This window comes from Periplaneta americana, chromosome 2 (genome assembly GCF_040183065.1).
Source record: "Periplaneta americana isolate PAMFEO1 chromosome 2, P.americana_PAMFEO1_priV1, whole genome shotgun sequence".
Classification (NCBI taxonomy): domain Eukaryota; kingdom Metazoa; phylum Arthropoda; class Insecta; order Blattodea; family Blattidae; genus Periplaneta; species Periplaneta americana.
In genome coordinates this window covers 21,792,672-21,809,033 of record NC_091118.1, presented here as the reverse complement: position 1 = coordinate 21,809,033, position 16,362 = coordinate 21,792,672, and the positions used below count along the sequence as shown (strand labels likewise).

The following is a 16,362-nucleotide window of genomic DNA, read 5'->3' as shown; positions in this document are numbered from 1 at the left end:
TGGTCCATAGAAGGTGAGGTCAAGGGGCTGCAATCTGTGGGATGTGTGAGGCGGTATTGAAATGACGTGGATGCCTTTCTCTTTACAAAAGGAATATGAAGGAAGTGATGTGTGACTGCTGTGGTTGTCCATTATAAGGAGAACAGGGTTATCGATGGAAGCACTGGTTTCCTTTGCAAAATGTTGCAGCCAGACTGTGAAAAGTTCAGACGTCATCCACCCATTTTTAATGCACTTGTACAGTGCTCCTGCAGGTCCATCACGCTGTAGCTGAGGTGACATTCTTTGGCGCGGGAAGATAAACATCGGGGGAATGTAGTGTCCTGCAGCACTAACTGCACAACAGACTGTAATATTCTTGCCTCTCTCCCAGCTGGTAATGGCGCCAACTTGTTTCGTCCCTTTACAAGCAATAATGCGCGAAGGAGTATGGACAGTTGAGATCCCTGTCTCGTCTACATTGTAGATCCTCGTGGCTGGAAAGTTGAATTTTGAAAACAGTGACTCAAGATTCCTATAGAATATTTGAATTTCATCCTTATTAAATGCCAGAATACGGTTAACGCTTGTTGCTTCAGGTTTCCTTAAGCTCAATTTTGGATGCCGTCTTAGGAAACCGTAAAACCAATCTTTTCCAGCTTCCCTTTTGTGTCTGGAAAAGTTGTTTTTAATTTCATTTTTTTCTGCATACTCAAAAACTATCTTTTTGAGTTCGGAAGCTGTAATACCAAAGTATAATCTAGAAATAATCAAAACATACTCTTCAATTTCATTTTCTTGTTCTTCACTGAAAACACATTTTGCACCTAAAGAAGGGCCATAAGGCTTTCCCGCTTTTACTCTATCCTTTAGTGTGCTGAAAGGGATATTGAATTGCCGAGCTGATTGACGAATTGATGTTCCTGAAGAAACTGCTCTAAAAGCTGCTTCCATGGTCTCCATTGTCCAATGCTGCCTTATTTGTACATCTTTCTCTTTTTTTCGGCATCTGTTAATAGTCGAATTACGAAGTTAATTAATTAATAATAGAATAAATAGAGACATCACACGTCGTTAAAATAGAAAGCATAATAATATTTAACATATTGTATGCTTTAAATAACATTTTATTGCAGTAATGTAAGACTATAGGCCTAAATGGACTGTTTTCTGCAAGGAAATAAATAGTCAGTTGGAGGGTAATACCGCTCACTTGAGCGCCACAACCCTCCATAGCCATATTGAAACTCTTAACATGTAGCGACGAAAGAAACTTGTTACAGATGTTTATAAATATATCAATGTGAAGCTGACTTTATCCCCTACATAAACATATTAATTGTTCATAATGTAAAAGAATATTTGTTCACATACCTTCAGTTTGAAATGTGCGTGTTCTTATAACAAAATTCTAATACAGATATTCTCGCTCACAACAACTAAACGTGCCTTCCCACGGAAACCATTCAACTACTATGCACTTAGTATAGTATCCGCAAGATAGCATCACTTCCTGAGCTCTTCAAAATTTAAACCAAGCAGAATTACTAGCATGAGCGCGATTGCCCTCTGAGCGGTACAACCCTCCGTTCCCCTACAGAGTGATTTATATAGAACTGACACATTTCTTTCATTAATTGTTTCAAAACGAATTGTGCTAGCGACAACTTATTATACTTAAAATGTAGAGGAATTTTGGGAGATTATTTATCTCTGTAGCAAATGTTGTCCGGCGTTGTCAAATCCGGAGATCTCGGTGGCCACAGGTTCCTGAAAATTATTCGGTCGTCACATAACCGGATAAATGGAACCATGCTTCATCTGTGAACCATGTGATGGACAATATGGCAGGATTTTGCACAATGAACGTCTGAAACCAACGACAATAATTCAATCTTTTATCCTTATCTGGTTCCTATAGCTGATGAACAACCGTAACCCTATATGCTTTAGGCTCTCTGACACATTGAGTAGGTGTACCCTGTCTCCTGCGACAAACGTCTTAATGACTTTTTGGGTGACTGCTCCAGTCGTGCTCTTACGTCAACAACAACCGTGGGAAGCCTAGATGAACGATGCTTGCCCTTTTCACTCACCAGTGATCCAGTTGTTTCCAATTTGTTTACCAGTCCCAGTATTGTGTTTCTTTTGGGAGGATTGCGAACACCAAATTCTCTCTGGTATGCCCTTTGAGTAGCTGTAATTGAATTCGTAATCCAGTATTGCTTCACAAGGAAGAGTCGTTGATTTAATGTGTACTGCATTTTCACGTTGACAGAAAATGTCGAAAACAGCTGCCAACAATAGGAATAAAACATAAACATCTGCGCATCTAGTGACAAGGAATCGAAACTCCAGAACATTCTGCTTAATTTGATGCTAAAACTGGGTCATTGAATGAATTTCCAACGGAATAATTAAAGAAAGAAATGTGTCAGTTCTATATAAATCACTCTGTATATTATGTTTCTGTGAGTTTTCCACTCATGTTTTGTAAATTGAAGCCACTTGAACGCAGCTGTCTAGAAACGGATTCAGTATCGATCTGTGACTGTCGTAATTGTTTCGAATTTCTTTCGAAAAATGTTAAAAAGCTGTTGTTTAAATTAGTTGTATCCACTGATTTTGAGTAAACTTAAAATTGTTTGCAATTTTACATGGGGCTTGTATTCTTGCGAATGGGGTCAAGAACCAGTACGGTAGTGAGGGATCGCAAACAAAAGTCCCGTACAAAAGTGGGTCGCGCCTACAGAAAGTCTGAGAATCAATGCTTTAAATAAAAAGCTCATTTTTTACACTAGATCAAATTCCAGCAGAATTAATACAAGAGGGTGGAAGGGCATTATCTAGCGAAATTTATAAACTTGTACTTGCTATTTGGGAAAAGGAAATTGTACCAGAACAATGGAAGGAGTTCAAAATTGTACCTATTTTTAAGAAGGGGGACAAGACTAACTGTAGTAACTTTCGAGGAATATCATTTTTGTTGACGTCGTACAAAATTTTGTGCAATATTCTTTTGAGAAGATTAACTCCGTACGTAGATGAAATTATTGGGGATCATCAGTGCGGTTTTAGGCGTAACAGATCAACTATTGATCAGATTTTTTCTATTCGACAGATATTGGAGAAAAAATGGAAGTATAAGGGTACAAGGGTACAGTACATGAGTTATTCATAGATTTAAAAAAGGCATATGACTCGATTAAGAGAGAAGTATTATTATGATATTCTTATTGAATTTGGTATTCCCAAGAAATTAGTTCGATTAATTAAAATGTGTCTCAGTGAAACGTCCAGCAGAGTTCGTATAAGCCAGTTTCTGTCAGATGATTTTCCAATTCACTGCGGGCTAAAGCAAGGAGATGCGCTATCACCTTTACTTTTTAACTTCGCTCTAGAATATGCCATTAGGAAAGTTCAGGATAACAGAGAGAGTTTGGAATTGAACGGGTTACATCAGCTACTTGTCTATGCGGATGACTGAATATGTTAAGAGAAAATCCACAAACGATTAGGGAAAATACGGGAATTTTACTTGAAGCAAGTAAAGAAATAGGTTTGGAAGTAAATCCCGAAAATAATAAATAATTTTTTTAATCGTAAAAATATTTTTTTCGTATAACAGAAGGATAGTGTTTTACACATACCAGTTTTCATTATTGTACAATATACAGTAATGGAGGAAAAAATGTCAAATATTTCCAAAAAATTTACTGCTGTAAATTATACCTAACCCCTTAAAACAACCTTTTAATGTAAGTTTTATATGGACCTATGTCTCAGAAACTATTAGTGTTACAGAGCTGAAATTTTGCACTCTCCTTGTACATCATGTAATGACTTAATGGTAACACTTTTACATTGATATAGTATGTATTACAAGATTTAGATGTACTTTTGTGTTGAAAATTTCAGGTTTTTCTTGGTAGAATTTTTATAAAAGTGCATTTTTTTACTTGACTATTACACTTTTACTACGTCACACTACTTTCGACCAATAAAACGGTACGAAAGAACGTCTTTCAACCAAACATGGCTGCTTATCGCACAATTTTATCGCGTCCCTGGCATTTGTTTAATTTTATCGCGTCCCTAGCATTTGTTTATTTTTATCACTACCCTAGCATTTGTTTCTTTGTTTGCCAACATTTCAAACTGCACTGGTCTGGACGTCAAAAAACAGAAAATTACAAACCACTCCAGTCGATGCACAGCACTTTCAAATATGACTCGCATTTGCATTCAAGAACAAGAATTAATAAAGATCACTGGTCATAAATGAAAAGCACCATTCGGAAATCCTGAATAGGCCTAAGTTGAGGGATACATCATGTACATCACCGAGTTCACTTCTTTTACGCACACGTCCAATATAACATCAACTGAACCACCAACCACTAAAATATTCAAATTTGAAAATTGTACTTGCAATAATTGTTTCTTTTAAAATTATTCATGTTTATTTTTTATTTCATCATCGTTAATTAAAACGTTTCTTGTTTATTTCATCATCCCTAATTAAAACTTTTCTAACACGTGTTTATATTATTAAGATTATATTTGGTATAGCTTCTGCTATATGATATTATGGATAGTCACGTATCAGAGATTGTTTAATACTAAGATTTATTGAAAATCATCTGTCAAGTGACGTTGATTACTGGGATCCGGATAATTGAAGTGGAATGCAAATGTTTTAATAAAAATGAAACTGAATCAACAAAGCCTTCTTGACTAGTAACAGTCCACAGAGTTCAATGATGATTCCATAGTTGGCACAACTGATACCGGAAACAAGAAAACATAATCATAAAACACTACTGCCATCTAGCGTAATGTTGAGATGGTACAATAATACATTTGAAGACAGTTGTATTTTCGTAAGCCAATTAATATTTTATTGTATTGGAGTACTTTGTTACTTCTAATCTTTATATGCTTTCTTGTAATCGTGTAATAGTCAATTAAATCCCACTCGAGTTTTGATTTTCTCTAGATAAATCAAAACCTCTAGTGAGATTACTGTTGATAAAATCGAGCTAGATTTATAATTTTGCTAGTGAACGTAGCTAAGTATATTGCAAATATGTATGAAAAATGTTAGCCATGTAGCCAGTTTCCAAGAGAAAGTGCATGAATTTAACATTCTTTTTTTGTTTTTTTTTTCTTCTTTCATTTGAATACAATTTTTTTAAACTCAATTATAGCAGTTAATATAACAAACTAACCACCAATATAATCCTAAAAGCATGTAGACTAACATTTAAAAATTTGAAAGCAACAACTTTTATATTTTCGGAGAAATAACCTCAAAAAATCAGCATTGCGCACTATGAAAACACATAGACTGTCTTGTCCCTTTAAAGCATTGTTATTATTATTATTATTATTATTATTATTATTATTATTATTATTATTATATCAAAAGTGTAATTCAAGTCCAAGGCTCCCCCAAGGCATTAGTGTCAGCAAGGATGTCGGTCGTACGTGCCCGCTGCATTTACCGCCAAAGGAAATACCCCTGGTACTCATTTCTGTTGAGGCTGAATAGACCCTAGGGTCACAGTGCGGCCGAGAGAATGAACAAAACCCTTGACCCCATCAAAAACCGAACCCAGGAAGAAATAAGTTTAAATCTTCTGTTAACTTTATACGTAAATTATTACACTAAATGCAATGATAAAACAAATGAATTTATTCCGGCTTTGCAGCGTTACGCCTTAACCGCGACGCTATCGTGTGCTCTTTTTTGGACTGAATAGTAATTGTGTATCTTTGTTTCCGAATTAAAACCCATTAATTTTTCAAAAATAATTATTATGTACATAGGTTGGATAAAAAGTTATGGCAACACTGCTGTCACGTGACGATGGTGCGTTCGAGAGCTGCCAGCTGTTTGGACATGAACAAGGACTGTTAGATGAGTTAGTGCAGCCAGCCGCGACAGTACTCTGTCAATCTACTGCAGTGTCTAGAACGTTGACTTTCATAGGGATAGTGCGAGCGTCCTAAGACCACGTTTACAAAAGTAGAGCAACGTTCCTGGATCAAAATTGAAGTGATACGAGGTCGTAGTGCACAAGAATGTTTTCAGGGACTGTGTGAAGCATGTGCCGATGCAGAGTTGCCATATCGCACAGTGGCACGATGCGTTAAAGCGTTCCGGGAAGGCAGGGATGCCGTTCAGGATAACCTCCGTACAGGACGACCCCGAGTGGAGGACAACACAGTTCAACTCCTTGCTTCCCTGTTGGATGCTGATCGTCGATGAACTGCGCGTGAGTTAGCAGCGGAAGTCGGAGTATGTCACAAAACTGTGCTCCACATTCTGCAAGACATTCTGGGTTACCGCAGAATTACAGGGCGTTGGATACCCCATGAAATGGCACCGCTATGCAGTCGCACAGGCCTTGTTGGACTGGTACCAAAGGAAAGATGACGACTTTCTTGGACGAATCGTCGCTATGGACGAAACCTGGGCTCGCTAATACGAACCAACCAAACTTGAAACGTCAATCAAATGAATGGAAGCATCGAGGTTCTTCTCGTCCGAAGAAAGTGCGCCCTACACAAAGTGCTGTGAAGATGATGTTCATTGTGGCGTATGACAATGATAGGATAATACTGCACCACGCTGTATCTCCAAGGCAGACGGTAAAATCAGACTTCTACTGCAGGTTCCTACAGCACCATTTTCGTCCAGCCCTCACGAGAAAACGACGACACTTGGTGGTACAGAATCCCATCATTCTTCATGATAATGCAAGGAGTCACACCACTGCTGTTGTCAAGGACTTCTTGCGCCGCTGGCAATGGGAGATTCTGGAACATCCACCGTACTCACCCGATATGAGTTCATGTGATTACTATCTTTTCACCAAAGTGAAAGAACTACTGAGAGGGATCCGGTACAATACCAGAGATGAACTTATCCGTGGTCTAGGGCAGTCAATACGGAACATCAACAAAGATGGACGCGCTGTTGGAGTACGACGCCTTCCGAACATTTGGCAAAAGGTAATAAATAAGGGGGGGGCGACTATATAGAAGGTACGTAAATGTTGTCCCCTTGTGAATAAAGCCATGTCAGAATTATCGAACTGTTGCCATTACTTTTTATCCAGCTCTAGTATATTTCATATGCATCATTCCCGGATAAATTCAGTCGTAAGATCATATAATATTACAAAGAACTATTTGTAAAACAAAGTTGTGTTGGACATCCGTAATTTTGTAATTTCTCCCTTGCCGGAGTTTGAAGCTCACTAATTAGTGAAATCCTTATCATAAAAAATAAAGAAATAAACCAAGATTATTTTCATTTAGTAAAATATTTTTCACATGTACTTTGGGGTAGGATTGTGACAAGAGTGGGAATTAAGTTAAAATGCGCATGCGCGGCGAGACGTTTTTCTGTATGGCTACTTCTATATTAAAACAATGAGCACGCACGAAGTGCTTGTACACACCACAAAAAATCTTTGGACACGCTTCAATTCGCCACGAAGTAATCACCGCAAATCATGACAGTTTCTCGTGTCTTCGCCTTTATTCTAATACTGTTTGGGTGTTTAAACAGCGACATTGATAGTGATGAGTGATGACGTAAGTCTGCAAATGATAGAGGATTGATTGCATGTTCCAGTCACGCTATGCGAGTTTCAGCACGTATTCTACATTTCTATTGAGCTCGCTCCAACTCTCTACGTGACGTCATTCATCCTTGGAGATATGTGATAAGTGTACTTCACTAACGGATAATTTCCATTTTTGTCACTATTACAATGTTGGTAATATTGTATAATGTGAGAAATTACGTTATCGCGACCGTTTTTTCTGTAGGGGAACAACTTACAAAACTCCGTTGGTCTTTGCATGCGTCAATCTTAAAGAGTGGCACAATATGAAGGGTCCAGGAGAAAAACCTGTTAAGTCCAAAATTATCAATTTTTTGTTTTGGATGCCATGATATACCTCAGGCCGTAGAGATTTCAGTGGTTTAATTGTACAGAGTAAAAACTTGATTAAGCCAGATATATTTGAAGAATGATAACTCAGATACAATAGAATGTAATGAACCTTGAAACATTAAACTTGCTCTCCTGTAAAAACAGTAAAATGTGACTTAGGAGGTTCTTCCCCTGGACCCGTCATATATTATCGCCGTGGCCTCGTGCTTAACATGTCGGCATCATACAATAATTTGCTGTGTGCTTTTGAAACATATATATATATATATATATATATATATATATATATATATATATATATATATATATATATATATATTTTCGTTGTTAGTAACTCTATAGCATCTATTAGATGCTTTATGGTTGTGCTAACAGATGGAGTTACTTGTCAACAATGTGACGCTGAAACGTGTGTTCAGGTTACTGCCCAACGACAGTCCTGACGTATTTTTACATTGTGATGATTGGTTAATTTATATTAACCCGGCATACTCACAATCACACTCACATTCATACAAATTTCCAGACTCTAGACACATAGGGAATTCCTCTTCTTCAAGAAAAATTCACCGAGAGCCTAGCCCTGGAATCGAACTCGGGACTTCCTGATCAGGAAGCCAGCATGCTCACCAACAGACCACGGAGGCAGTCAAAATATAATTTTGCCGACCGATTGTTGCTCTGTAGGTTTCACTCTAAGCGTCACGTTGTCACGTCTACTTTCTCGATAAGAATAAGGCTAGGGCTCCAATAGCTGTGTTTGACGGCTGCTGTGAGCTGAATTCTACTGCATAGATTTGTACAGCAAGAAGGTGGCTCCACTTAATGTAAATTTTCTGCGTCTGAAAGCCGTAGTCTACTGCTCTGGCCCGGCTCCACTCCTGTTGTTCAGCTGAAAACAGCGTTGTGATGTTCTTTGTGTACTACAAGATCAAGCGAAAATTGCACTGAAAATGAGCACACTATTTATCAAGGTGATTGTATGTTTGCTATTGGTTCACCGTCGTCGAAGATTGCATCAAAGAAAATGGCGGATACATCCTATATATATATATTTTTAGTAGGTCATTTTACGACGCTTTATCAACATCTCAGGTTATTTAGTGTCTGAATGAGATGGTGATAATTCCGGTGAAATGAGTCCAAGGTCCAGCACCTAAAGTCACCCAGCATTTGCTCAAATTGGGTTGAGGGATAACCCCGGATAAAACCTCAACAAGGTAACTTGCCCCGACCGGGAATCGAACCCGGGCCACCTGGTTTCGCGGCCAGACGCTCTAGCCGTTACTCCACAGGTGTGGACCATCCAGTATTAATTAACAGAAAACATGAAGGCATGTTTTCTGCAATGCATCACAAACTTAGGGAATATTCAGCTAAATTCTTTTAGTTCTACCGGATGTCGGAATTTTGTTCTAAGCATACGGAGTAATTATTCTGTATGGTTGTGAATCTTGGACTCTCACTTTGAGAGAAAAGCAGAGATTAAGGGTGTTTGAGAATAAGGTTCTTAGGAAAATATTTGGGGCTAAGAGGAATGAAATTACAGGAGAATGGGGAAAGTTACACAACGCAGAACTGCACGCATTGTATTCTTCACCTGACATAATTAGGAGATAATTGGAACAGACGTTTGAGATGGGCAGGGCATGTAGCACGTATGGGCGAATCCATAAATGCATATAGAATGTTAGATGGGAAACCGGAAGGAAGAAGACCTTTGTGGACGCCGAGACATAGATGGGAGGATAGTATTAAAATGGATTTGAGGGAGGTGGGATATGATGATAGAGACTGGATTAATCTTGCGGCAATGAACCTGCGGATTTTTTAAAAGCCATTTGTAAGTAAATAAGTAAGCATACCAAGTAATAATGCTCATACATAGGGGGTGTTTCGCCTTATGGACAATTGGATAGACGTTCGAAACAGGAGCACGACACATCTAATCAAATCAGAGCTGAAAACTGCAGTCGACTTTAACGATTACGCGAGAAAAATCTGTCTCAAAATACTCGTAATTTAAGCCTAGCTGGCGAAGTGTAGAATAAAGTTGTTTTTAGTAGCGAACTGAACGGAATATTTGTCAATTTTATATTCGAAATTTTGTCGATTCCTTAATCTCCCGTATTTTCTTCAAAACAAGTTGGCAACCCAAATTTGCAGTACGGGATATTTCTCAATTTCAATAATTTATTTCCTCACTATGAAGCTCCATTTTACAAATTGCAAACAATCAATCAACAACACTATTGTGACACAACTACAAGCACTGCGAAACGTAGACTGTTTTACTACAGCTGCCAGCTGACTACTACGGCCAGTGGAGCCAGGCTTCGGCGACAGATAACGGCACGAAAATGGAACATGTTCTATTCCTCCGGCAGTAGACCTTGGCACTGCCGCCGTAGTTCTGTTAGGCGCAGTGAAATACTGCCCATATAGCCACCTAGATTGTTCTGCGTGTATTCCATTTTCAGGCAGTAGTCTGCAGCTCACAACAGCTGTCAAATACAGCTAGTGGAGCGCTAGCCTTAGGAAGTCAAGGCTCTATAGAGGCTAGGTGGATAGTATCGTTCGCCATTTTTGTTCTTTCGTTGCCGAGCTACCAGACGAAGGATCTATTTGCCACACCGTTAAATATTATCATGTCGTAGCTCCTATGATAATAAATCAAATGCACTATAATTCAACAACTAATTGAGCGGCAAATAACATCCTCATGTGCTTTCTGCGAACGCCAACGAAAGAGACAAAATGGCGGGCGATTATATTAAGTATTTACTCAGCCTTAGGAAATGCTTAACATCTTCATCAGCGAATCACAAGACGCACACGTTTAAATGTAGCCGACCTGCAAAGTGATTGGCTGCCGGAAATTAGAGCGACGGGACTATAGTTTGTTATATTGTTAAATGGCTATTATTATTATTATTATTATTATTATTATTATTATTATTAATATTTCATATACAAGTACGTTGACATTCTTGACTCTTAATAATAACTCTTTAATAATAATTTTTAATCACATACCTTCATGTTCGCCCTCAGCACAAGACATTGCAACCTCGGTTTTAGTCCACGTGGATTAGACAAGTAGGTGTCATTTAATAATGGAAGCAGCTTATTGGTTGCAATATTGAAATTGAGGCCAGGGATTGGAGCGGCGACATGAGAAATTGAAAACAATAATTCAATTAAATTTCAAAGACAGGCCGAATGTTATGCACGAGGCCGCTCAAAGACCTGCCGAATGTTAACCACGAGAGCGCGGCGATAATACTATTCACTTCCTCCTTCCTAATTGTCAGCCAATAGTGGCGTACTGATAGCAGCGATGCGTCAGATGACTTGTCAATCAGCAGCGACAATGGTTCAGATAAATGGAGGAAAACTCCAGACTGCGCCTCCAGCACAGCAGTAAGGTTTAGTAACCTCCTACAACGGAGTTTTGCCAGTTGTAGGCCATAGAAGCGTGTGACGTATTTCAGTTCACTTATGTTTCTTTCATTTCTACAGTTACGAAGGAAAAATAAGTTTTAGGTTGGCCGTACACGACCGAATGATCCCACAACAAGAGAATGCATTGGCGCGCGTCCATTACACTCGTCCTATTAGGCCGTTTGCAGCCGAAGACAGCCGAATGCCGATTCGATCCAATTCAGATGGGATTTTCCGGTCTCATTCGGCCGAACAGGGCAACATGTGATAACTGTTTCCATAAATTTCGCCATGAACGCCGAAAAATTAATTAGTTCTTGTGTGTGTTTTTTTTTCCGTTAAACAAGTGAAATAAAATTTTTAAGGCTTAACAAATTATTAGGCCTATTCATGTACTACTTACCTTAAGATCACTGAAAAACGTTTCTCAGGTGGTACAACTTCTCTGAAATTTGACCATTTTGAGATTGATGGACGAATTACATTTAAAATATAGCTATTGAAATGTATCAACATTCATCCGATAGTAATCGAAAAACATAGCACTATGCTCTAGAAGTTTATTGTGCAGGCGTAGATGATGAAAATTACCCAGGCGACACCTTTCTCTAAGCATAGGATATACCCTATATTTTCGTCATTCCTTAGAGACGTTCAATATAGTAATAATTATAAATTGGAAACTTACCACTGCAATTTCATCTAAATTGCACTGTTAATTATTGTTTTTAAATATTTGCAAAAATTAAGTAAACTCTAAATCATTACATAACCTTACCGTTTGTTTTAAGTTCGCATTTATAGACTGGGGGGAAAAAAAAGACAGACGCAGACGTATATCACGGCCTGCTGGAGTATAGTAAACACAGAAAACATTTTAAAGCAACATTGTTGAAGATAGATATTTTTGTTTTGCAAATTTGCCGTCATTGAACAGAAACAAAGATGGAGATTTCATTGAAACTAATTAGAAATTCCTCTTTCAGGTATGTAATAAACGATCTTCGCACAAAATAATGTACGCTACACAAGCGGTATGTTTTCTTTCAATTCTCGGAAATTAAAAAAGCTCAACTACGTTTCGCTTTTTCAAACTTTTCCTCGAACATGAAAACTTCAACATACCGCTTTTGTAACGCATATTACTATTATGCTCGACCATGCCGAAATGTAGCAATTATACACCTGGTAGCAGCCCTTTAATGGACCTCATTAAAGTACACCTATTCATTAAAGTTCAGGTTTTCCACCAATCAGAAAGCAATATGAATGCGCAAGTATCGATTATTCTCGGATATGCAATCGAAAGACAACTAGCGAAACGTCACGGAGACTGGAAATCCAATACTGTCGCAGAAGGTTATGTTCCGTTACTATAATAATTAGCGTTAATTGTAAATAATGTTCAAATAAATTCAATTTGTCATCTCGTTTTTCAATGTCTAAATCAATTTCCAGGTTAAATCAAGATTAATGTTCATTTTACTCTGTAGATTATATCAAGGTCAATGATATTTGTTCCTCGGAAAAAAATCAATACTTTCGCGTCTGCGCACATCTCATAATTTACGAGATTGCACAATGTCACTTCCGCTCCCAGTCAGATAAGAATAATATGAATACTTATGAATAATTTCAAGTTAGAAATATGGTCGAGCATAAAAAGTTGTATGAAACTTGCCTACAATGGTAATTAAGACGCTCGTATGAAAATTATGAAACTCGCTTGCGCTCGTTTCATAAAGATACTCGCGTCTTAATTACTACCATTATATGCTCGTTGCATAATGTACTATTTTTAGATTATGTGTTTGCACTTAATTGATTTTAGTGTTTGGTTATTCATGACCGAAGTGATTCTTTTGACCGACTCCTTCATTCGAGTGTTAACGAACTAATTAGTTATTTAACAACTAGTTAGTCACAAAAACGTCAGTGACTCGTTAGCGGAATGCAATAACATTATAATTAGTAAATTACCGGTATTGAATTAATGAATTTACAACAGCTCACGCTCGTCGATAAGAATTGCGTGCCATAAATTATCACGTGATAGTTGTATTTGTATACAAGTCAGTTTTTACAGTGACTATTTACAATCTTACTACGTCATACTACTTTTGACCAATAAAACGGTACGAAAGGACGTATTTCAACCAATCATGGCTGCTTATTGCACAATTTTATCGCGTCCCTAGCATTTGTTTAATTTTATCGCGTCCCTAGCATTTGTTTCTTTGTTTGCCAACATTTGAAACTGCGCTGATCTGGACGTCAAAAAAAAAATATATATAGGCCTATATATATAATTACAAACCGCTCCAGTCGATGCACAGCAGTTTCAAATATGACTCGCATTGGCATTCAAGAACAAGAATTAATAAAAATCTCTGCTCATACCTATGCATCTTCTGAAATCCGATTTACAAATAAATGAAGAGCACCATTCGGAAATCCTGAATAAGTTGAATACACCATGTAGGCCTAAATCAACGAGTTCCACTTCTATTACGCACATGTCCAATATAACATCAATTGAACCACCAACCACATTCAAATTTAAAAATTGTACATTCAATAATTATTCCTTTTAAAATTATTCATTCGGGAATTCTGAATAAGTTGAATACACCATGTAGGCCTAAATCAACGAGTTCCACTTCTATTACGCACACGTCCAATATAACATCAATTGAACCACCAACCACATTCAAATTTGAAAATTGTACATTCAATAATTATTCCTTTTAAAATTATTCATGTTTATTTTTTATGTCATCGTCGTTAATTAAAACTTTTCTAACACTTGTGTATATTAGTTAGGTTATGTTATAGCTTCTGCTATATGATATTATGGATAATCACGTATCAGAGATTGTTTAATATTAAGATTTATTGAAAATCATCTGTCAAGTGACGTTGATTACTGGGATTCGATAATTGAAGTGGAATGTTGCATTTTAATAAAAATGAAACTCAATCAACAAAGCCTTCTTGACTAGTAACTTTGCCATCGTATATAATAGATCGAGAAATTCTCTACGAGAAGGTATTGCTCACTTCTGCCATCTAGCATGCATCTAGCGTAATATTTGTAATGTTGAGATGGTACAATAATACATTTGAAGACAGTTGTATTTTCGTAAGTCAATTAATATTTTATTGTATTGGAGTACTTCGTTACTTCTAATCTTTATATACTTTCTTCTAATCGTGTAATAGTCAATTAAATCCCACTCGAGTTTTGATTTTCTCTAGATAAATCAAAACGTCTAATGAGATTACTGTTGATAATCACATGCTTAATTAAATGATTGAAGTTATTTACGAAAGACATGTGCGGAGACTGTTTCGGTTTGCTTTGTCGTCACTACAGGTTCTACCGGAAGTTTAAGGACAGCCCTTCGAAAGAGATATTGCACTTCTGTCCTTATCCTTATGTGAAATCCCATGATGTTTATAAAGGGACCAGATTCCTGTGAAAAATGAAGTTTTCTACTGCAAACCCAATCTATCTTTAAAACTGCAGATTATATAGCCTAACAATTTTTCTGTAATGAAAACTTACTGAAAAATTATATTTTTTGTAGGAAAAAATTAATTACTCCAGAATGAATGTATTTGGATCAATTAATTTTGGGATGGAGTTAGAAAAATCTGAAAGGCTTCTTGTGCAATGATTACTTTTTGTTCAAACAAATTGTGACACCTCGTTCACCCATTAATAGAGAGCGGAATTTAGGCAAAAACCTATTTTTTTTCCTTAATACATAGAGGCTTGAGATTTAATTTTGTCACAGCTACACCGGGGTTCGGACACGTGTCCGACAGGGCGCGCGGCAGACGAAACGTTGGTACAGGGAGCATCTGCATGCTGAGAGGGCAGAGGGGGTGTATTACGGCAACGCGGCGAGGGGAGGTTGCGCGCGCATCTGCTACCTGCCGAGTGAAGATGGAAGTAAACTGCTACGTGCGGAGTGAAGGGGGGACGGACCATCCCGAATCGTCCAGAAGTCCGTCAAAGTGGAGATAACCAGAGAATTCGAGAGAGCTATCTCTGGACACCCGTAGAAATTTCTCGTAACTATGGTTTAGTTATAAAAGAAGAAACGCGAGTGAACTTGAGCTGTTTATTCAGCCAGTCAGTAAGCCAGCGTTGTTACAATCAGTGAACAGAGCAAGCCAGCCAGTCTTGTGTACCGGAGTTCGACTTGAGTTTGCGTCCTCAATTGTATCAGCATCCGAAGGCCTGAGTTCGAGTGCAGTGGACCGCAGTTGGAGGGACCTGAGTTCGAGTGCAGCGGATCGTCTCTGAAGGTCTGGGGTTCGAGATTCTGTGAACGCGAGTGACTGAGCTAGAAGAACTAGCCAAGACAAACGAGCTGTGAACTGAGAACTGACAGTTCTGTATTGTAAATAGTTCTTTGTGAATATTAGTTAAGATTAACAGTTCATTGTTGTTCGTAATAGTCCAAGTAAATTGTCATTGTCGTCTGTGGAGTGCACTAACGAAAATACTGTGTTACTGTGTGGAGAGCAAATCCTATTGTTGAGATAATAAATTACATTGTTGAGTTGGAATAAATTTACTATATTTACATTTTACCTGAAATATAGGTATAAATAAAGAGGTTTTATAGTGCCTAAAATGCCTATTTCGACGTTAGTGCCTATTTTTAAGTTTTTTCATCATTTTTCGTAACTGTTTACTGCTTTTCTTAACATCCTGTATCGTTCACATTCCAAGTTCCAAGACGGGTAACAACTCCTTCCTAGCAGTGAACAAAACACTAGAGAAGTACCTCCGGTCCACCCCTTCTCATTTTTACAATACTTCAATCCTAAAATTCCAACTTTCAATCGGCCTGGGTGACGTAGTATTATTATTATTATTATTATTATTATTATTATTATTATTATTATTATTATTATTAGAGGAAAGTGCCCAAAACCGGACCCCCATTTT

General features: G+C 37.6%; 1 protein-coding gene across 2 annotated transcripts in view; it reads right to left on the bottom strand.

The window, feature by feature from the left end:
• LOC138715849 (very long chain fatty acid elongase AAEL008004-like) overlaps positions 1–16,362 on the bottom strand; it is a 112,675-nt gene that overhangs the window by 95,228 nt on the left and 1,085 nt on the right. The gene's annotated exons all lie outside the window — the stretch shown is intronic.